The 23,958-nt window shown below is 36.7% G+C and overlaps 1 pseudogene; it reads left to right on the top strand.

Moving 5' to 3' along the window:
* The first annotated feature begins 22,304 nt into the window (after positions 1 to 22,304).
* LOC144217052 (adenosylhomocysteinase pseudogene) lies at positions 22,305 to 23,589 on the top strand (annotated as a pseudogene).
* Positions 23,590 to 23,958: the final 369 nt, after the last annotated feature.

Genomic DNA, 23,958 nt, shown 5'->3' with positions numbered 1-23,958 from the left:
TCACCCCTTAACATAATTTACAGCAACTCTTACTATTTATTTCCCTGAATCCTCACATTAGTTAAATCAATCATGGAATCCACACACCCGGGGCTGATGATAAACTTGAGTTTTGGTTGATCTAATTTTTCTTGATTATAAATATTGGAAAGGGAATGAGTTTGAGAAATAAATATCTCTAAATAGATTTCTATTTTATAGGTACCATATAACATACTATCCTCAGAGGCTTAAGAGGAAAGCAAAAACCATAGTTATACCTGCAAGCACAGACATTACATACATCTGTATATATATTCATATATATGCACAAATGTTCATATATACAGTTTTTTTTCAAATTATATTTGTGAGTTTTGGCTAAATTCAATAATATGTAACATTTCATAAAATGTCAAGGCCTTATATGGAAATTTTGTAATTATCAATTCCTTTTAATAAATACATGTTTCTTTTTTCCTTATAGATTTAGTAAATTTCTCCTCATGCTAAATGTAGAAGATTCACTTTAAGAGTATCCATAGTTCAGTCATGTCTGATAAATAAATATCTTTATAACACCTATTCCATTAGTATGTATTAAATGGCCAACTGTGCACTCTCCTAGTCACTGTAAAAGCAATGAGGAAAACAAAGTCCCTCTGTATATGAATGTTACAGTCTATTGGAAAAAGACCCTCAATAAACAAGCAAACAAGTGATGTGGCAGGGTGATAAAGCTTCTGACAAACAGTGAAGTCAGCAAGGGTGATAGCTGTCAGGATGCCATTAAATATCAAGAATCTGTGGTTAAGAAACCCTTCCATGAGAAAGTTCTTCATGTATTCATAAATGAACAAGCTTTGTCGTCTAAGACATCAGTCTTCTAAAAAGAAGAAATTTCAGAAAGGAAGCACAGAAGGTAAACCAATACCTACTCCTTAATGGAGCTTGGATACAAATCCCATGTTTACCTAAGGTCATGCAGAGATCTGTTTTTGCCGAGGCTTGAGCCCGATGTGGTTTATTTTACCCAAGAGTTAACTATTTCATATAACTTAGCCATTGTAGTTAAAAACCCAAAGCAATTACTGGCAAAGAAACAGAAATAGAAAATGAATAGGGAGAGTAAACTTGTTTCCGAGAGCTAGAGTGAAAGCCAAATAGCTCCGGATTTTTTGGTAAGGGCTGCTTGTTTGCCACAGTTGTGGAACAAAGAAAGTGCAAAATGGATAGAAAGATAGCAGAGGGCACTTGCCTTGGTGCTTTGTGTTTCTTCCACTTGGGCTGCATTGAAGTATTTAATAATCACTTTGATCTTTAATTTCACTTGAAAGATCTAGCTCTAGAAAGTAGTTCCCAGGCTGTGTCCTCAAAAGTGATTACATACACATTTCTCATCTACTGGAGCAATAACCTCATAAAATCCATACCTCCATAAGAGCAATGAGAATAATGGCAAAAATTCCCCAAATCAACCATTTCAGAACTCTCTCTGGAAATTAAGCAAAGACCTGTAACAATCTGAGGAAGCATTTATTTGTTTTTTTTAATGTCTGAATCTTGGTATAAATGGCGAGCTTTGTAGCATTTTAATTTGCTCTGTTCCCATCCTCTTCTCCCTCAGTCTACATAGACCTTGAAAACAGTAATCTCACAAACACAGTGTCTGTGAAAACCAGGAGCCTAGGAGCCATTGGAGGAGGCAGACAGTTTTGTAGCTCCCCAAAAGTCCCATTCCTAGAAATGTATCATTATTTGACTTCTCTGGCAGTACTCTGGGAAAATGCCATTCATAGGGCTTGACTTTATTTGACCTAATGTAGCACTCACTTCAGAAAACTCTATCCTCGGGAGGGAGGGTTAAAAAACAATTGGTGGCATTATTTAACATTGTAGTTGCCTAAACTAGTTGGTTATAACAAGGGACTGTCAAAAAAGCAAAAACAAAATAAAACAAAACAAAACAAACCTGGGGAATTAGATGTACATAGGAGGCTTTAGAAAGCTTTGACATATTTTTACAGGATCTAGTAAATTGTTCTCATACACAGCCATGTGCATGCTTAAGGAATATCTTATTTGGTCCAAATCTCTCCTCTCTGACTCACCCTGAGATTCTGTACAAGCAGGAAGTAAAGATTAAGTAGAGTTGTAAAATACTGAAAGGTAAAGGCCTACTTAAGTGAGAGCAAAGACTGAGATACTTATTGGTTTAAGACATTTAAAGAAATCCCTGCCAATCATTAGCAGACCATTAAGCAGACCAAGCAGAGACTTCAGTGGCCACACATGACAGAGATTACAGACTTTATAGAATAAGCCCAGGAAAGTCATAAGTGAAATTTTTTCTAGAAGAGATCAAAGTCAGTTTGAGCAGCTAGTAGAATCCTCCAAATTGTGGATGAGTCAATTGAGATTATGTAGGCCGAAGGTCAAAATGAATTAAAAAAAATGGAGGAAGAAAAATGAACAGAGGTTTGGAGACCTCTGGAATACCATCTGATACACCAACATATACATTATGGTTGTCCCAGAAGGAGAGAAGAGAGAAAAGGGGAGAATATTTGAAGAAGTAATGGATGAAATTTCCAAAGCTTGATGAAAATCATTAATCTATACATCAAAGTAACTCAATGAATTCTAAGTAGAATAGACTCAAAGAGATACACCCCAGATTCTAATCATACTATCAAAAGCCAAAACCAAAGAGAGACTCTTAAAAAGATATCCACATATCTATATGCAAAAGAATGAATCTGACTGCTACCTCATACCATATACTAATATTAACTAAAGAAGTATTATTGACCTAAATATAAGAACTACAATTCTGAAATTCTTAGAAGAAAGAAGTAAATCTTCATGGGTGCATGGGTGGGTCAGTCAGTTAAGCGTCCGACTTCAGCTCAGATCATGAACTGATGTGGTCAATGGGTTGGGCTCTGTGCTGACAGCTCAGAGCCTGAAGCCTCCTTCAGATCCCGTGTCTCCTTCTCTCTTTGCCCCTCCCCGACTCATGCTTTGTCTCTCTCTGTCTCTTAAAAATGAATAAACCTTAAAAAAAAGTAAATCTTCATATCTTTGGTAGGGAAATGTATCTTAGAAACAAGTCTTTTGAATACAAGTTTGTCAGTAAAAGAATGTAGAAGGCATTTCCAGGAAAAGGGCACAACCTAGGGAAAGGTAAGGGGACAGGCACTTTTCACCCATTTCGAATCCCTTCTGGTTTCTAACCTCCACATCTCCCCTCACCTCTGCTTCTTCTCCTTCCAGTTTCCCCCAGTTATAGTGTATGGTTCAGTCCCCTAGAGCCCTGTACTCAAAGTGGGGCCAGCACTACAAGCAGTGGTGACATTACCTGGGGGTTATTTAGAAATGGAGATTCTTCAAAGATTAGTTGGCCATACATTTGTGGGTCCAATTCTGAGTTCTCTATTCTGTTTCACTGGTTTATGTGTCTGTTTTTGTGCCAATACCATACTGTCTTAATGATTACAGCTTTGTAGTAGAAGCTAAAGTCTGCGATGGTGATGCCTCCTGTTTTATTTATGCTAAGCACAATAAGTCAGGCAGAGAAAGACAGATACCATATGCTTTCACTTATAGGAGGATTAGGAGGAACTTAACAGAGGACCATGGGGGAGGAGAAGGGGAAAAATAGTGGGGGAGAAGGAGGGAGGCAAACCATGAGAGACTCTTCAATGCTGAGAACAAACTGAGGGCTGAGGGGAGGTGGGGGAGATGGGAAGGCGAGGTGATGGGCATGGAGAGGGCACTTGTGGGGATGAGCACTGGGTGTTATATGGAATCCAACTTGACAAACTATGAAAGAAAAAAAAAAGAAACAAGTCTTTGAAAAAAATATGAATAAATGGGCTTTGTCAAAATTTTTAAAAAATGTACCTCGAAGGGTACCATTAAGAAAGTGAAAAAATATATAGAATGGGAGAAAATATTTGCAAATTCGCAAACATTTTATTTTAATATGAAGATACTAATGAACTGAGTATTGGGAACCATGAGTTATGTAATTCTGTCTCTGCTTGAATTTTTAGAACTGGAGTTAGGTAATTTCTATCAAATTCATTCCATCACCATATGATGATGTACGACAAGATGATTTCTTATGCCTTATAAATCTATGGTTCTGTAATGACTTGCAATATTTGATAAATTTTTAAAGAAAATAACTCAGCCTCTATGCATTTACACAGGATCACTTTACAAATGTTTCCATTGAGAATATTCCTCTTTATTCCAGATTTCTATTTACCTTATTGTCTAGGTCTCTTAGGAAGCATAAGGTAACAACATGGAAAGGGAAAGTACCTTAGCATGTCTGACTCCATGTTGCTTGGTCCTGTGACCTCTACCTTAGAAACCTCTACTTAGCCCTGCACATAAGCATGTTACAATTAAGATTTGCAAAAAATGCTCTTTACCCAAAACCTTCCTTAGGAGAAAAGGAAACACTTACAGAAATGACTATGCTGTGTTTAAGATTTACAGCAATGGCATGACCAAATTCCTGTTTGCAAAGATCAACTGACTAAGGAGAGAAGAGTTTCACAACCTTCTTGAGACCCTTGCAGGAACCTGAATGTCTACAGATGTTTGTCATCTTTAGACTCCAATCTCCTCCTGCCTCCCCTTTTCCCTAATAAAAAAAATTTTTTTTAAAAAGCTGGAATTTCATGGAGGGAGTGGTGGGTGGAGGATGGTCTCTATATCTAAGAGATGGTCGGTTGTCTCTTCAATTTGCTGGCTTTCCAAATAAAGTCATTTTCCTTACCCTGACATCTTGTTTCTTAATTTATTGGCCTGTTGTGCAGCAAGCAGATCACACTTGGATTCAATCAGTTTCAAAGCCTATAGATTGGTATATCTTGCTTGGGAAGATAGTGCATTAAAGTTATCCTGCTGTATTTTAAATTCACTAAATCCGAATGTCTTTACCATAATTGCATCTCAAAGGTTCACACTGCTGTCATATGGTCTTTTCTTTCTTAATGGATATGACATTGGCTTCCAGCAAAGAAAAAAATAAAGCTTTTTAACACTTTATATTTACAGAGGCCAAATCAAATGTCGTTTGTGTAGCTATCACTAGTAAGATGATCATGTAGTATAATTAGCACTACATCATGCTAAATTCTGCCTACAGTGAGGAAACATAAATGTCTTTGTTTTAAGTTTATTTATTTATTTTGAAAGAGAGAGAGAGCGTGAGTAGGGAAGGGGTAGAGAGAGAAAGAGGCAGAGAGGATCCCAAGCAGCCTCTGAGACACCAGTGCAAACCCTGATGCGAGGCCCAAACCCATGAACCACGAGATCATGACCTGAGCCAAAGGCAAATTGACTCAACAGACAGAGGCACTCAGATGCTCCAGGAAACATAAACTTCTTAATGTCCCTAATTAACAGCTAAAAATAAGCTCATATTAGATGACAACAGGAAAATGACCATGTTTATTTTTCTTCCTTTAGTGTCCATTTATTGGGCTTGAATGAATTCATTGAGCAGTATATTTATTATTCATCACTAAGTACATATGATGAATTAGGCAATGAAAGTGTCTTTTTTTTTTTTCCAGGAGTAGATTCTTTAATGCCCTTACCCATTTAGACCATCCCCCCTCTCAAAAGTGTCTTTTAAATAGAAATTAGGTAATACCAAAGAAACGATACTTTTCAGATATTTCAATAAAAACATTCCCAAGATTTTTTTTAACCATAATGTACTTTTACAAGTGCCAGAATGAACTATACTTATTTCAAAGACTGCCATTTTTAACTTAGGGAAAATGCAAGTCAATGTAGAAGAGATTTCTGAGACCATGTTTAATTGTATATGAAATTCTGCTATAAACAGGTGTTATTTGGCAGCATGGGGACCTTAGAACCGAAGTTTCCCTTCTTCAGGGCAAGTGGAAATGTCCTTGCTCTGGGTCTCTGCTGGCAAATAATCTGTAAAATGTTACAGCAGTGTGACATGAGGAAGAATCTAATGAATACACTATAATTCTAAATGGATAATTATAGATTTTTCTAGGCCGGGTTTTCTCAACTTTGCATTATTGGCATTTGGGGCTAGATGATTCTTTGTTGTAGGGAGCTGTCTTGAGCATTGTAGTGTGGTTAGCAGCATCTCTGCCCTCTACTCACTAGATGTTAGCACTGCTCTAGTTGTAACAACCAAAACTGTCTCCAGACAAGATCAAATGTGCCCTGAGGGGCAAAAGTGCCCCTCCTTCCCCTGCTTCATTGAAAATCATTGTTTTAGGCGAAGCAATGATGTAACATGTTTTCTCTGATTTGGATGCTTCTGCATGGTTCTGACAGTGAATCCATGTGGTAGGAAGTACTGGTATGAGTTAAGGAGTTCTTTGTATGTTTTGGATATTAACTCCGTATCAGATATATGATTTGCAAGTATTTTTCTCCCAGGGATGATCAAACAGTCTGTGTGCATAGGAGAATGGTTGCATTCATTAGTATATCTGTAAAGAAGCTAGGGCTGATCCTTGATAGTTGTGTATCATTCTGCAGGCTCTTTATCCAGGTTAGTATCATTTGTAGAAAGTTGGGTTATATTCCCCCCATTGACAGTTTCTGAAAAGGTCATTATGTTTCTACACAAGGGTGAAATGCCAAGAGGCAGACATCACTAGGGACTATCTTGGTAGCTGGCTACTACAATCCCTGAGTTTGCTTTTGTTCTTTGCTTTTCTCTTGATTATCAGTCACACTTTCTGCCTCTTTGCATGCCTAGTACTGTTCAATTGTATTATGTGCTTTGTGTTTAGAGAGATATTGTGTTGAAGCTCCAAATTACATTATATTTTACCTGAAAGACTTTGCTTTCCTTTATTAAGCAGGTAAGGTGAGGGGCTCATTATTCAAACTAGCTTGGACCTAAGTTGGATCAGGGATGAATTGCAAGTTTGTTGAGACTCTACCTTTGAAGTTTCTTTCCTCTGTTTTGTCCTGTCTAGGCTTTATACTGAGAGCCTGGCAAGTCACTATCTCCTACCTGAAAGATAATAAATGTATCATGGAGAAAATCTAATTGCACATTTACGATTGATAACGTTCCCAAATTGTTAAATAATTCTAGTGCTGCAGGACCATCAAAAGTTTTTCTGATTTTTCTTTCCCTCAGTAGAGTACCACTTTGTGGGCCAAGCCATCATCAGTTTGAACTCATATTTGGCAAATGTCCTCACAGACTAGGGTTTTTGGCAATACTCCTACAGAAAAAAAAATGTTTGGTAACAGATTTGCTCCCTCATAGAGGCTTTTCTGTTTGTAATGCCTGATGTTTCAGTTACTTGTTCCTCTTTTCTACAGCATTAATGCTTGCAGTGAGAGCAAAGTCTTCCATGGAATCCATTGTTACATCCTCATTGGAACTAGACGTCTCTATAGTTCATTATCTCAGAAAAGAAAAGTAAGGGGGCTATACTCTTTACAGTTCTGTAAAAAAATACTCTGGTTTTCTCATATGCATAGTCTAACGAGTAGAATTTTGTGAATGCATGCTTGAGCCGTATCGTGTATTTTATTCCCATTCTCTCTTATTTTGGAGGATAAAATCCTAGATTTATTTGCTGATATGGCTTACAGCCCTTATCAATAAGTCTAAGAACTTTCTTTAGTCCTTGCAGAAGTTCCCTTTGCAAGGGTTGTACATCATACAGAGCATATGGCCCTCTGACACGAGATCGATGTGTTCTGCTCCTTGTAACTCTACTGACCCTCAGTGTTAAGTCATGGTGCTTGATTATCATGAGAACACCCTGACTGGGTATGCAACAAATATTGAACAGCTTTTCCAGCCTGGGGACCCGGTAAGCTATGCAGCATCACAATCACAAAGAAGATACTTTATTATCATAGTGTCAGCATATGCTTTTAGGACATATTTTTTTAAGATTTGATTATCTTCTTACTAAATTTATACTTGAAAACTAAATTTACTTACTAGGGCTTAAAAGTAAATTTACTTGCTAGGGCTCAAATTATGAAATCCATTTTGGAAGTTAGTGGCACATACTTGTCATAACTCCCAATGATTTCCAACAGGTATGCTAATTAGAAATCTCCAGAAGCTCTTGGTTTGACAACTAAGGTTAAGCAGATATGTTTAATTACAGAAACCAGAAACTTATAAGTCCAAACGGGTCACTAAGGCATCACCTTAAGAATAGAGTACTGCTCATTAATTACACACATTGAAACATATGTTGTATGTTCTAAGATGTGCTATTGTTATTTTTCTTTGAGGGAACCATAGGATCAAAGAACTAGAACCAATTTCAGGGATTGCCTACGAGAATTCTATTCACTGGCAGTCACGTCCTTGTTGTGCTACTATAAGCTTGGGTAGATCTTGATTATTTGTATTCCCCTTTTCATTCCTGCCCTCACACTTTCCTCCCCACTAGTGTTTATTATCTTCACCTGTACCCCACTATATTTGACTAAAATCAGTCCCTTCTTCCCTTCCTTTTATTTCCTTCTACCATGTTTTATAGGAATGCATGTTTAATATCACCAAATTTCCTTTTCTGATATACTTCCTCCATCTCTTGAAGTTAACTGAACCCCAGTACCTGCTTCTCTTATGATGACTTACACTTATAGATAGTGTGCTTTAAGGTATGGTCTTATCTTTTTATTTACATTAATTCTAGACTTCTTAGGTCCTTCACATTTGTTAATCCCTCTCCTGAGGACCCTCTTCTACATGCTGAGATCTAGAAAGACAGGGATCATATGGTTGTTTACCTCTGAGACACACATCTGCCACCATGCTGGCAATATTGTGTGTAGTAGGCCCTCATATTTGTTGTTTTTAAGTAGGAGCAAGTGAGTTAATAAATAAAAATTTTTTAAATGTTTTTTTATTTTGAGAGAAAGCAAGCATGCGTGAATGGGGGAGGGGCAGAAAGAGAGGGAGAGAGAGATTCCCAAGCAGGCTCTGTGCTGTCAGTCCAGTGCCTGATGCAGGACTCGATTTCACAAACCTTGAAATCATGACCTGAGCCAAAATTGAGTCAGAATTTAACCTGCTGAGCTACCCAGGTACCCCAATAAATACCTTTTAAAATGTGGCTCATATTTACTGTTCATATTTTCTCACTTTCTTTCTATTTACAACCTTTTTGTAATTGGCCTGTCCTTTCCATGGGCATGAATTTCTCAACAGGTTGAAAATGACCTTTACACCATCATATTTATAAACAATACAGTCACTTTTCATAATTCTCCTCACTAATTTTTCTGACCTTTTCCTCACCTTCTCCTTTTGCAATCATCACACCCTTCAGAAGAAAAGGATGGTCCCATTAATTCCTATCTTTTGTTTTTGTTGGAAATGAAGTGATTTCTAAAACTCTTATGATAAAGTTTTGTGTTTTAATTTGGTAACTTAACATTATGGTAGCCTATGGTAATTACATATATAGTCTTATTTTCCTGTCAGATTATAGATTCCTTATGGTTAATAATAATGGCTAGTATTTGTGGAACTGTGACAGGCACCATTCTAAGAGCTATATACATAATAACTTAGTCTCCATAACTCTATAAATAAGGTATATTCCTAACATCATTACCAATTTATTGAGTAGGAGACTGAGGCCAACAGAGATTAAGTAAGTGCTCAAGGTCATGTAGCTTGTAAATGGTACAGCCAGTAGTAGAACCCACAGTTTGGCTCATCAGTCTATGTGTTTACCCCTTACTATACATCAGTCCATCACAGCATGGCCTGCATTTTATTTCCCCTTGTATTCTCAGCTGCTAGCTCAGTGCATGAGATAGAGTAGGTATGTAATATATTTTGGAGAGGGGGATTAGATTGAGTTATTCATGCCAATCCCTTTATTGAGAATCACATAGACCTATACCACAGAATCAGCATTAGAAAATCCCTATATTCCTTCTTCAGAGATCTTTCCACTGCTTCTAGAACATTATAGAAGCACTACCTTTATTTTCAATAACCTTTACTTGATTGTCTATAAAGGCTATATTGTAAGCCTACTGACAGATTCTTGATATGTTATAGTTCAACACATATTTTTACAATTTCAGCTTTAATTTGAATCACGTATGTCTCCCAGTTAAATTTGGAGTTAAGGCTTGATTTCTGGGTAGAGGACTGTCACTAATTAGCTGAGTGACCCTGAATAATTCTCTTTACATCTAAATCTAATATGTTAAGCATGCAGATTACACTTACATGATCTTTATTTCTTCCAGCTGAAATTCCTATGCTATGTTTGTTGTTTTGTACCCTTAGCAACCTAATATAGACCCTTAATGGAATCATTTATTTAACAAACATTTATTGAATGCCTGCTATGTCCAAGGGATTGTAGATCATCTCCAAAGATAGGAAGACAGAAGGAGAAAATTAACATATCCTTTAGTATTATCAGGCTGCATGTTTTTCTCAGAATATCCCTTGATATTCATTTGCAAAAAGTAGAGTCCAATTTACTTTTATGCAGCCCACCGAGATATCTGTGATTCCAGATTCCTCCTGGGGTTTTGATATTTATGACTTTAATTATTTTTTCAAATAGATTCATTCCTTTGTACAATTCAGCTTGTTTTCCATGGTAAGAATCATTTCAGTAAGTGTTCTGTACACATTTGTCTTTATAATATATCTCATTTGATGTCTTCTAGGTAACTGTATAGCTTTATATTTAAAAGTGAGCGGCAGGTGTTATAGGGAACAAAGCCCAGCAGTAAGGACTGGGCCCAAAGGGCATGTCTGCAGAGCTGGAGTCTCTGCAATACAATGAATTCTAGCGATTGCCATTACAGAGATGGCTGTTTTATCTGCTCTATTTTGTATATGTGGACACTAGGTGACCATTCCAGAGCAACAACTTTATAATTCACCTGCTCTTGAAATCTTTTGACCTCATTTACACATGTAGCATTTTTAATTTAGGCATTAATGTTACCACTAAATAGTAATATTAACTGATATTTATTGAATATATTACTATATGCCAGAAGGTGCTCTCAGTACTTTATAAATATTACTGCATTTAATTCTCCTAAATTTGTAAGGTGGATTTTGTTGTCATTCTGATTTTTCTCATGAAAAGTGTTAAAAAGCTTGCCGAAGGTCATATGCCTAGTAGCAAGAAATAGAACAGGAATTTATATCCCAATCTGATTAAGTTCAATCTGGTATTAGCCTTTATTCTAACTACCGATCATTTTAACTCTTAATTATATATTATTCCCTAGTTATTTCCATATAAATCTTGTTTTCTATCATTGCTGAAAGTAGAACTTCTATTTAAACCAGCTTTGTGGATCTACATTCCACTTTTGCATAAGTTATCTAATTTTATACATGAAATCTAAAAGATTTGTAAAGAAAGATATTAAAACATAGATGTCAAAATCAAAGTTATACATTCAAAATTTAAACTTGAGTCCAAATACTTATATATGGGAAATGCCGCCATTTTTTAAAGTAGTTTTGAAAGTAATTTTCCTATGGGGACACATTTTATTGGCATTTATTTTCCTTTTTAGCTATAGAAAGATGAAATGCTTTCATTTATGCACAGATAGCTACAGTATTCACATAATCTTTCGAAGTCTTTATTATTACATTCTTTCCTTTTAAAGTTTCTGTATTTACTGAATTTTATATCAAATTAAGCACAGGGAATCCTTCCAGCTTGCACTTAAGCTAATTTTTGAGAGAAAGCAGCATAATCTATACCTTACATTGCATAGTACTTATGAAACCTCATTTATTAAATATTTTCAGAAAAATTCATTTAGGACTTGTTGGCATTGTCTTCATGGTTTGGATTGGTAATTGAGTGTCAATTTATGGCAGTCTTCCCTCTTCACATCTCTGGATGTTTTTCCACTAGTAACAAGGAAAAAATCTTGTTATACCATGTATTGTAGGAATATGATTTCTCAACCTCTATTCTATAACACAAGTTTAGGAATCTTTCATTTTCTCTTAACATAATATCTACTAAAATAATTTGTAGCTTCTTATATATCTTCTCTCTGCTGTCTGTCAACAAATCCTCAAAACAGAACAGTTTTTCCTCATTACTTAGTTCAGGATATTCGAAGGGAGACAGAAGAGAGCACTGTGTAGATATGGGGTGTGAAGTGAATGCTTAGGTTTAAGCCCTATTTCTACTATTTTCAAATTGTGTGACCTTGGGGCATGGGTATGTTCATTAACTTTTGTAAACTTCAGTTTTCTTATCTATAAAATGGGATTAATACAAAGAAGAGCTAACATTAATTGAGCACTTTATGTATGTAAAGCATTGTTTTTAAAGCTTTATATTCATTAACACATTCAATTCTGACAACAGCCTTATGTGGAGGTACAATTATCATTCCATTTTATAGAGAAATAAATTGAGGCACAGAAGGATCAAGTGGCTTGCTCAAGTTCTCATGGAATGTTGAGGAGGATTAAAAACTTCACAAGTGACTAACAGAGTACTCAACAAACAAACACTAAAGAAAAGTATTTTCTCAAACATAGAGGAAGAGCTCTTGGTCACATGTTTGTGTACTTTTAAGAATAAATAAAAGAAGTATACACTTTTCTCTGCTATGTAAATACTTGTTTGTGTTAAAGGTTCTGGAAGTTTTGACAGAGTCCAGTCATCTAATTTTATAGATGAAGAAGTAGATACTGCCAGGTTAACATCAGTTGATTAAGGTTTCAGAGAAAATGGGTTTGCATTTCAAAGACTAGAACCCAGGTTTTCTGTTTTGACTATGGGCTATTCTCTCTCATAAGCCCAATGTGATAGCTACTCACATTGCTATCAACTTGTTGGCAATTCATTTTTTAGTTAGAAATATCCAAGGTCAATGAGTGTGGCTTGTCTGGTTTTTCTACTTCCCAGGAAATAGTGAAGACAAATTACCTTGGTACCAGAATTGCAAACTTCTGGCAAGGAAAAAAAAAGTGATTTATATTTGTACTTTGTCCTACATAATCACAATTTATGTTGGTTAATATAATGTAAAATAGTTCTTTTAGTTGCCTTTCTCTGTGGGGAGAGTATGGAGTCCCCTTCATTAATCTTTCAAATTATCTAACCAACTTTTATAAATTAACTTTTTTATTTAGTACTTTCTATTGGACACTGTGTAGAACTAAGTGTCAGATAATGACTCTCAAGTATAGGGTTAGACAAAACAGATAACAATGTATCTAGGATGGGCAAAATTTTCTAAAGGTAAGAGAAATATCTAATGTCAATTTTTTGGTTGTGATTTGCCTTATGGTTTTGAAGTAAAAATAACAATTGTACATTAAAATTTAAAAAAAGACAAATCAACCCCCCCCAGAAATATAGGGAACATTCTTATGTGTAGAACACTATATACTCAAGTCCACAGTTATTACTCAACCTTTAAATATATCAAACTGTCCCAGAGAGTGAATTTCGTGCTTAAAGTGACTACTGGTCTTTATATATATGGTATATACCTAAGAATTCTCCAAGTCCCAAAAGCAATTGAATTGGCAGATTTATTTTAACCTTTCACATAAACAGAAATTTAATTGAATAAAATTTTTTTATTTTTAATGTTCATTTGTATTCTTTGGTTGAGAGTTTTCTTTTTCCTGTTACTTTCTTTCTCAGTGTGCCTGGGTGTAGATATTTATAGTCCAAATCAGATTGTCGGAAGCGATATAAGACATAAAGATTCTAAGTGAGGTTAATTCAATTGAATTAATTCAATCAAAATTGATTCCTATTCCACTACAACATATGAAAAACTAGTTACTTGGGCTTTGAAGGTTTTTATATGACTTTTATCTGATTCTTCCCCCTGGCATTTAACATCTAACAATTTTATCTAATACAAAAACATATATTTAGGTTTATACATTGAATAGATATTTATCAAATATGAGGACAAAATGGCATAGTCTGGTTAAGTATTTGAGCTTTGGAGCAAGACTGCCTGGTTTGCATACCAGCTTTGTCACTTCCCCAAGACTTTGGGCAAATTACTCATTCTTTCTGTGCCACAGTTCCCTCCTCTGTAAATGAAGGATACTATATGTGTGCTGCATAAAGCTGTGAGGATTAGATGAGTCTGTATTTTTTTTAATGTTTATTTGTTCATTTGAGAGAACAAATTTTAGAGAGAAAGAGCACATGTGTGCGCTCACATGCCAGCGGGGAAAGGGGAGAGAGAGAGAGAGAGAGAGAGAGAGAGAATCCCAAGCAGACACCATGCTGTCAGAGCAGAGCCCAGTGCGGAGCTCAGTCTCAAAAGCCATAAGATCGTGACCTGAGTCAAAATTCAGAGTTGGCCACTTAACCAACTGAGCCACCCAGGTGCCCTGAGTTCACATGTGTTAAGTGCTTAGTGTGGTTCCTGTCATAGAATAAGAAGAGGTTTGCTATGATTATTGCCTTAATTGTAATAAATTACCATTGAAGTTGAAAATGTTTTTTTAACCATTTGTATTTCTTCTATGATTTCTTATTCATATCACTTGCCTATTTCTATTATCATGTTTCTCTTTTTGTCTTACTGATTTTCCAAATGTGTATCATTTACTGACATGCTACTTTGAATAACATCAATGTCATCAATATTCAAAATAATTAATAAAATTATTAACCAAGCACATACTGAGTCTGAGACACTATGCTAGGTAATATGTAGAATAGGAAAATGAATAACATTGTCCCTTTCCTCTGGGATTTTTAACATAGTAGGGGGAAAATTAGCACCCAAAATAATTCTGTGCAATGTGTCATAATAGAATTTTCCATATCTGTGCTTTTGGTACATTAATAAGGGAGACATTAATTCAGATTGGAATAATTCCAGAAGCTTCTTGGAAGAGGTGGCATTTAATATTCAATTGAATAATGTGCAAGATCTTGAGAAGAAACATAGGTGGATGGATAAGGGTATTCCAGTGGATTATATTAATGGGAGGAAAAATAGTGGGGAAACAAACAAAAACCTCATTTAAAAAACTTATTTTTAAGTCTCGTATCCATATGTGACGCTTGTTTTTTATAAAGCAAAATAAACATTATGGTCGCTTCTCCCTTAGAGTTTTGAATCATCAGGGAAAGATAATGACTTGTGCTTAACTTGACACAAGAGCAAGTCATGAATTCAAACTAGTGGTGTAAATGATCTATTGAAAGCTGCAATTTACATTAAAAGGCTAAACTAAACACATAGGTCTGACAAACAACATAATAAAGGCAACTTCTTTTTGTCAGTGTTGAATAAAATGGTGGATTATGGCAGCAATTTCAAGGCGTACATATCTAGAGGCATAATACACAAGATTTTGTTGTAAATTCACTAGGGCAGATTCGAAAGAAACCAGTTAGTGATCCTTGAATAAGCAAGATTTTTCAACCTGGCACTGTTGACATTTGGGTCAGATAAGTGTTTGTTGGAGTGGCTGCCCTGTGCATTCTAGGATGTTTAGCAGCATCCCTGGCCTCTATCTCCTATATGCAAGCAGCATCCTTCCCCACCCCAGGGTTAGGACAAACAAAAATATTTCTAGACATTGTTGAATATCTCTTGGGGTACAACATTTGCCTGTGGTTGAGGACCACTGAAATAAAACATAATTATTCCTTTATTTCAAATAATTCTACTATTTACTGTATTCTCAGGGACTATATTATACTTTTTTTATAGTTCTAACATTAATGACCTATCATTTATTGAACATTACCATTAAAAGGTTTTTAACAATATGTGTATGTTCCATATGGAGTTACGTTGTGTTAAAGAGAAAAGCGTTGGCCCAGAATGGTGTCACTTAGACTGAGTTCTCAAATTTGGGCTTGATACCTACTAATGCAGTTTCCACCTCCCCTAGAAATGTAATCTTAACTGACTAGTCAGGAATTTTTCAATCAGTGCCGAAGAGTCTGCCACAGGGGCCATCTCCATCTCCTGAAGGAAGATAAGTAACCTGGTTGTGGAGAAACCTTTCTTTTCCCCCTAAGGGAAAAAGCATTGTCTTGCCTGAAACAATGCTTTTCTTTTGCTAGTAAGTTTCTTGACCCACCCTCTTTCTATAAAAACCTTCCATTTTTGTACACCTCAGAGCGCCCCTCTGCTTGCTAGATGGAATGCTGCCTGGTTCATGAATCATTTAATAAAGCCTATTAGGTCTTTATAATTTACTCTGTTGAATTTTTTTCATTTAACAGTTCCAAAAGTAAAAACTCTACAAACCCAGCTGAGCTGATTTTCTGAATTCACCCACCCACACTAGCAAATGCCTTCTTTATCTGTAGCAACTTACCCTCCTGCTGTGAAAAATCAAATAGGTTTCTCTAACTTAAGAAGACCTATGGGATTGCTTTTTTTGCAAACTTTATATTTTGAAATAATTTCAGAATTTAAAAAGTTGCAAAAAATTATAGAAAGTATTTCACATACCTTCACCCATCTTTCTGAAATGTTAACATTTCATTGGTTTGTGTTCTTTCTGGGTGTGTATTTTATTTTAATTCATCATTTATGTGTGTGTATTTTATTTTTTATTATTACTATTTTTTAAATGTTTATTATTTTTGGGAGTGAGTGCTAGCAGGAGAGGGGCAGAGAGAGAGAGGGGAACAGAGGATTCCAAGGGCTCCACCATGACTGCGGAAAGCCAGCAAGCTTCATGCAGAGCTTGAACTCACAAGCCATGAGATCATGACCTGAGCTAAGCCCAAGTTGGAGGTTTAACAGACTCAGCCACCCAGGCACCCTGTGCATGTTTGTATTTTAGAACCATTTGTAAATTGTATGCACGATGCCCTTTTACAACAACGTAATTCAATATTTATTTCCTAAAATAGGATATTCTCTTTTATAATCACAGTACAGTTGTCAAAATCAGGAAATTAAGATTTATTTACTACTAATATTTAATCTTTAGGTCATATTTAAGTTTTGCCAATTGTTTCAATAATATCCCATTTAGGATGATGTGTTACATTTAGTTGCCATGTCTCTTTAGTCTCTTTTAATACAAGATAAGTTTTTATTCTTTTTTGACTGTTATGGACTGAATTTTTGTGTTCTCCCCAAAATTCATATGTTAAAGCTCTAACCCCTAATGTGGCTGTATTTGGAGATGGATTCTCTAAGGAAGTAATTAAGGTTAAGTGAAGTCAAACGGTGGGCTGTGATCCAATGAGATTAGTGTTCTTACCAGAAAAGATACGAGAAAGCTTTTTCTAGTTTGTTCTGCATACCTACAAAGGAAAGGCCATGTGAAGACACAGAATGGTGGTAGCCATCTGCAAGCCAGGCAGAAAACTCTCACTAGAAACCAACCCTGCAGACACCTTGGTCATGGATGTCTAGCCTCCAGAACTGTAAGAAAATAAATTCCTGCTGCTTAAACCATTCAGTGTATGCTATTTTGTTATGGCAGTCTGAGATGACTAATAAATACAATGACTTTGACATTTTACTTTTTATTTATTTATTTAAAAATGTTTTATTTACTTTTGAGAGAGAGACAGAGACAGAGACAGAGTGAGAGCAGGGGAGGGGCAGAGAGAAAGAGAGGGAGACACAGAATCCGAAGTAGGCTCCCAGCTCAGAGTGTCAGCACAGAGCCTGACGGTGAACTCGAACTCATGAACCACAAAATCATGACCTGAGCCAAAGTTGGACTTAGCTGACTGAGCCACCCAGGTGCCCTGATTTTGACATATTTAAAGAATACAGAGTAGGAGTGTCCTGGGTGCTCAATTGGTTAAGCGTCTGACTTCAGCTCATGTCAAAATCTCACAGCTCATGAATTTAAGTCCCTGGTCTGGCTCTGTGCTGACAGCTCAGAGCTTGGAACCTGCTTCAGATTCTGTGTCTCCTTCTTTCTGTGCCCCTCTCCCTTTCTGTGCCCTTGTTCATTCTCTCTCTCTCTCTCTCTCTCTCAAAAATAAATGTTAAAAATATTTAAAAAAGAATATAGACCAGATACAGTGCTTAAATCTTAATTTTTAATATCTATCAAATCTGTGATAAGCTAAGAGGCTTTTGCAGTTGTACAGGAAATACAGGATGGTAGATTGGTCTAAGATGCTGGCAATGAAATGGCAAGATGGGTCATATTCAGGATATATTCAATACTAAAGCTAAGAGGCTTCCTAATGCATTGAATATGAGGCATGAGGGAAAGAGAGGAGGCCTGGGTTCAACAAACATAATGAAAATCTATGACAGTTTACCACAAAGCAATTTCTATTTTGAAGTAATTTTCAGTCCTAGTGGCATATTTTTTTAAAGATTTTCAATGTAAGTTTATGGAATAAAAGATGACTGGTTGGCTGAATAAATAGCTTCATTTATAGCATATTTTTATTTCAGGGTAAATTTATCTTCAGGAATAACCTAAAGGCCATAAGGTAAATAAATTAGATGACCACTTTAAGCAATAAAATTTGCAGCCAAAAATATAAGTAATGGCTGTGATTTATTTGCATTCTTCTTAAACTGATTCTGAAAGCAATTCCAAGGAAGAATTTTCAAAAAAAGCTTTTAAGCAATAATAGCATCATTAGCAAAAGTGGCTATGTCTTAAAAGATTATTTTACTTTGAAGGCAACAAAATTCAATAATATCCATAGATAATATAATAGATAGTTATATCTGTAAATATAAATATCTATGGTATATTATTTTTCATTATTTACATGTCCCCTCTCTTCCTGTAGAAGACTAAATTATTTTTCTTCATTTTTCTGTTTTCTGGACATAGCTATCTCTAGGGTACCCTGATGTGGTAATTAGAGAAATATCTATATCTACACTTATCTATATCTGTATTCCTTTCTGCATATTTGTGTCTCTATATTATCTATGTACCTAAATATATATGATTGTTATGAAGAGGCCTTTCTCTTTAATCTGATAATTGCTGTTGTATTGTTTACTAATTTCTTTTAGATTTACAAATCTGGATAAAACTTAGAAGCCATCTACTTAAACTCTCTAACCTAGTGCTTGAGGAAACTGTTACTTTCTTCCCCAATAGACCTTTACTCAGCATTACATTTAGGATAAGAACCCAGGTTCCCTGTCTTCCGGTGGTTCACTGTCTGGCTTACATATGTCCTCACATGGCTGAGAGAGTGAAATCTGGCCTTTCTTTCCATTCTTATAAGGAGACTAATCCCCTCATGGGGCCCACCCTCATTACCTTCTATAGGCACCACCTCCAGTTACCATCATATTGGGAATTAGAGCTTCAACATAGGAATTTGAGGGGGTATGTTGCTATAAACATTCAGTCCATAACACTTATCAATGTGTTTTCTTCCTTGATGGAGCTTACAGTCTAACGGGAAAAAAGTAGAAACAAAACTTTCTTGTAATCAGTGTGATACAGTGGCAGAATAAGATCCGTAAGAGAGAAGGATGGAAAGTCAACTTTAGGTACAATTTTCAGGAAAGCCCACCCTGAGGGAATGTTTGATATCTGGTGAATCCTGGAGAGCCAGCTTTGGGTGCAGAGAAGAGATGTTCAGACAAAAGGAGTTTTACTTACTGAGGCTTTGAAGAGAAAGAGAGAGAGAGAGAGAGAGAGAGAGAGACTGTAGTGTGCTTGAGAAATGGAAAGAAAATTTTCCAACAAAGGTACAGTGAGAGGAGTTTGCAAGACACTGGAGCCAGAGTCCAGACTGTAGATCTCTCAAGTCATGCCAAATGCAGATCAATACAGCCAGTTATGAATTTCCAAACTTCACTCTGCTTGCTTTGATACCACTAGAAAATATAAACAACAAACATGATTAAAATGTTGGCCGAAGAAAAGAAAGAAATGCAGTCTGCTAATTTAACCCTTGTTTTATTATTTATTTTTTGAATAAAGGCTTTTTTTGTGTTTCATTTGACAATCATGGAGATCTTAATGATAGGCAACGATGTTTGGAATAGGTATTTCCCAAGAAGCCAGTGGAAAGGTCACATTCCTAATTAATGGGGTAGACCATACATGGAGCTTAAGCCCCCAACTTCTAATCTGCTTTCCTCCTTACTACATTGTTATCTTCAGAGTCAAGAGGGAAAATGTAAACAAACAAAAAACCCCACTGAAACCTGGACTCTTAAATCTGGGCACAGCTTCCTACTCTGTGTTCCAGACACCATTGGTGGTGTTCCTTGGAGCCCCAGCAAGCTACTCCAGACCCACAGGACGAGTCTCTTGCTGTCTCACACAGTTAAGCACTGGTTTAAATCCCAGGGAAATGGCAGGCTGGGACTCTGCTCTGAGGCACCATCTGTTCTTCTGATTTGGGAAATGATTTTAGGGATTTGAAATATTCCATTTCATCCTGTGTAAAAAGCCAACTTGACAGTTCTTTTCTAACCCATGACCAATATATTCCTTGAAGACATACAGTTTCAGTGGAAAGGCAAGACAGAGAAACAGCTCAATAAGGTTAATTCTGGAAGAAAAGAAAGTCTTATTTCATGATGAAACTTCACTTGCAAAAACGTTATCGTAACTTTGTCTCTTCCATTAAATATATTTGCCTAACTGAAGGAAGGGACTCTTTTTTTTTCCTTAACGTTGAAATATCCACCATATCTGAAGAGAAAGTATGCTGCTTCAAATGCAATATTCTGTTTGTACACAAAACATTGTTTCCAAAAAGTTAATAAAGGCATGTTTTGGATCCATAAGCATGATGGATGTATACACTTTTTACAATGAAAACATTTTATGAAGAATTATATCTTCAGTCTGCACTACTGTAAATTGGAGTATGGAGAATTTGCAGTGATTTTGAAAAATGCAGGGCTACTTTATTTTACCTTTTCCCTAACTTACCTGGGAAATTGAGGCAATATAAAAGAAATATACTTACATTTATAAATAGCTGTATCTCTATTATTATAAATAGCTGTATACTGAATTAGTATAATTTGAGATTTATCCAATGAATATGGGCAGAACAAATAGATGTTTTTATAGGAAGAGTTAAAGTATTGGTTGGAGGCCTTGCTGCTTAGGTCTTTTGCTATAGCCGCTGTATTGTAGGTGGGAAAAAAAAAAGCATTTTTATTTCCTTCATGGTGGGGTTAGGGAGTGGAGTAGAATAAAAGAATTCACATGATTTAAGATGTTTAAAGGGATTGACATCAATAAATTAATTCTTCATTTTTAATCACTTTCTTTTTTCTACAAAATGGAAAAATAATTTGCGTGTTAGTGCACATCATATTCCTTAAACTCGAAGTTCTTTAAACCAACAATGCAGAGAGAGACAGATGTTGTTTATTTATGTTAAGGACCTAAAAATGAGACAGCTTGAAGATGGTGTTTAAACAATCACTGGCTAGTCAGTTTTAAATATGCTTCTTACACAGTGGTCTGTCTTCTGTAAATGAAATATGGGTGAACATGCTCAGTTCACCCATATTTATTGAATAATTACTGTGTGCCACACATAGTGCTCAATATTATATTTATAAAATGACTATGACATAACACTCACTTGATGGAGGTTTAGTCTCATTTTCAATAAAAATACTTAAAATTTCAGGTAATTAACTATCTCATATTTTTAAAAAATCCATATTTCTTATCATAATGAAATATCCTGTTGTATGCTATACATCGTTTTTCCTTTCTTCTACAGCTTTGTTGAAGAATAATTGAAATATAATAAACTATAAAGTATACAAATATGTTGTTTTGATATATACATATATATACTGAGACACCATCACCACAGTCAAGATAATGAACATATTCTCAAGTCTTCTCTCTTGCTTATTGCCAGCCAGCTCCCCAGACCCAGACACCTGCTGATAATTCTCTCATTATATTCTAGTTTATACTTCCAGGAACTTTACACAGTTCTAGCATGCATTCCTTCTTGTATGCCTTCTTTCAGTCAGTGTAATTATTTCGAGACATCTCTATTTTATTGCATGTATTAATGGTTCATTTGGTTTTATTGCTGTGTAGTATTGCTGTATAGATTGTGATTTGTTCATCCATTCATCTGCAGATGACCATTTTTGTTGTTTCCAACTTTTGACTATGATTATGAACAAAGTGTTTATGTTTATGTATACAATTCTTTGTGTGGACATATGACCTCATTTTCTTGGGTAAATAGCTTAATAAAGAATGGCTGGTTGATATGGCAGCTTTCGATACAAATATTTAAGAAATTGTCAAACTTGCCCTGCCCAGCACTATCTACTCTGTGCCTGTCCCCAGCTGCCCCCCTTTGCTCATGCTCATCATTCCCTCTCGAAGTGCCACCAGCATGTTGGACAAATTATCCTACAAAGTCACTGACATCAGTCTACCTTCCTAGGGGACGGGAGGCCCAGGACATCATGGGGAATGAAATGTTGGGCCTGATGTACATGCAGGAGATATACTTGATCTTCAAACCACTGAGGAGTGCCCACATCATTGCCTGCCTACATATGACCATGGAGGAAGCCATCCTCATTGAGACTGTAAGTGCTGAAGTGCAGAGGTTTAACTGCAACATATTCTCTCTCCAGTTACCATGCAGCGGCTGCCATTCTAAGGCTGGCATTCCAGTATACACCAGGCAGAGTGACATGGATGAGGAGTACCTCTGGTGCATTGAGCAGATGCTGTTCTTCAAGGATGTACTTTTCCTGAACGTGATTCTGGATGACAGATGTGACCTCACCAACCTTATTCACACCCACAGCTCCTGTCAGGCATCCAAGGCATTTCTGAAGAGATGACAGTGGGATCCACAATCTATACAAGATGATGGCCAATGGGATCCTGAAGGTATCTGCAATCAGTGTCAATGACTCTGTCACCAACAACAAATGTGACAACCTGTCACATGGCTGCTGGGAACCTCTTATAACAACACCAAGCAGGCCACAGACATGATGATTGCAGGCAAGGTGGCAGTGGTAGCCAGCAATGGCGATGTGGGCAAAGGTTGTGCCCAGGCTATGAGAGGTTTCCAGGCCCATGTCATCGTCATGGAGATTGACCCCATTAATGCAGTGCAGACTGCCATGCAGGGCTTTGAGGTGACCACTATGGATGAGTCCTGTCAGAAGGGAAACATATTTGTTACTACCACGGCTGTATTTACATCATCCTCAGCTGACACTTTGAGCAGATGAAAGATGATTCCATCATGTCTGACACTGGACACTTTGATATAGAGATTGATATCAAGGGGCTGAATGAAAGGGCTGTGGAGAAAGTGACTAACAAATCCCAGGTGGACTACTACTGGCTGAACAATGGGCTCCATAACATCCTGCTGGCCAAGAGCCAGCTGGTCAACCTGTGCTATGCAGTGGACCACCCCAGTTTTGTGATGAGCAACTCATTCACCAACCAGGTGCTGGTGCAGATAGATCTGTGGCCCCACCCAGACAAGTACTCTGTCAAGGTCCATATCCTGCCCAGGAAGCTAGATGAAGTAATGGTTGAAGCCAGTGGGTAAGCTGAATGGGAAGCTGACAAAATTGACTGAGAAGCAGGTCCAATACCTTGCTATGTCCCATTATGGCCCCTCCAAGCCTGATCATTACCACCACTGAGAACTAGGCTTGTTGTTTGCCTTTTAGATGTTGGCCTTGCTGAGGTCCCATCTCTCTTCTCTAAGAGCAAAAGGCACCAACTTTGAGATAGATTTGCTGATGCTACCCGTTGTCGCCTCCACTCCCCTCCTAGGCTAGTCACTCAGTCTTTAGCCTCTGCTGCATTCCTTATACTATTCCATGCGTGGCAGGAGGATTTGAGAAGCCTCTCCTCAAGCCCTGGTCAGGTAAACAGGAGATACCCACAGAGATCCATGAGTTCAAGGGTTTTGGAATTGCTCACTCAGTCAGTCAGTCAGTCCTTACTTAGATTGGAGGTCAGCAGTGGTGGTCATAAAGCCCACGCACTTTACCATCTATGCCCTAACT

The sequence above is a fragment of the Crocuta crocuta genome, unplaced genomic scaffold, assembly GCF_008692635.1.
Source record: "Crocuta crocuta isolate KB4526 unplaced genomic scaffold, BGI_CrCroc_1.0 scaffold269, whole genome shotgun sequence".
In the NCBI taxonomy this organism is placed as follows: domain Eukaryota; kingdom Metazoa; phylum Chordata; class Mammalia; order Carnivora; family Hyaenidae; genus Crocuta; species Crocuta crocuta.
The sequence above is the reverse complement of the archived record's forward strand: the minus strand, read 5'-3'. Positions and strand labels throughout refer to the sequence as shown.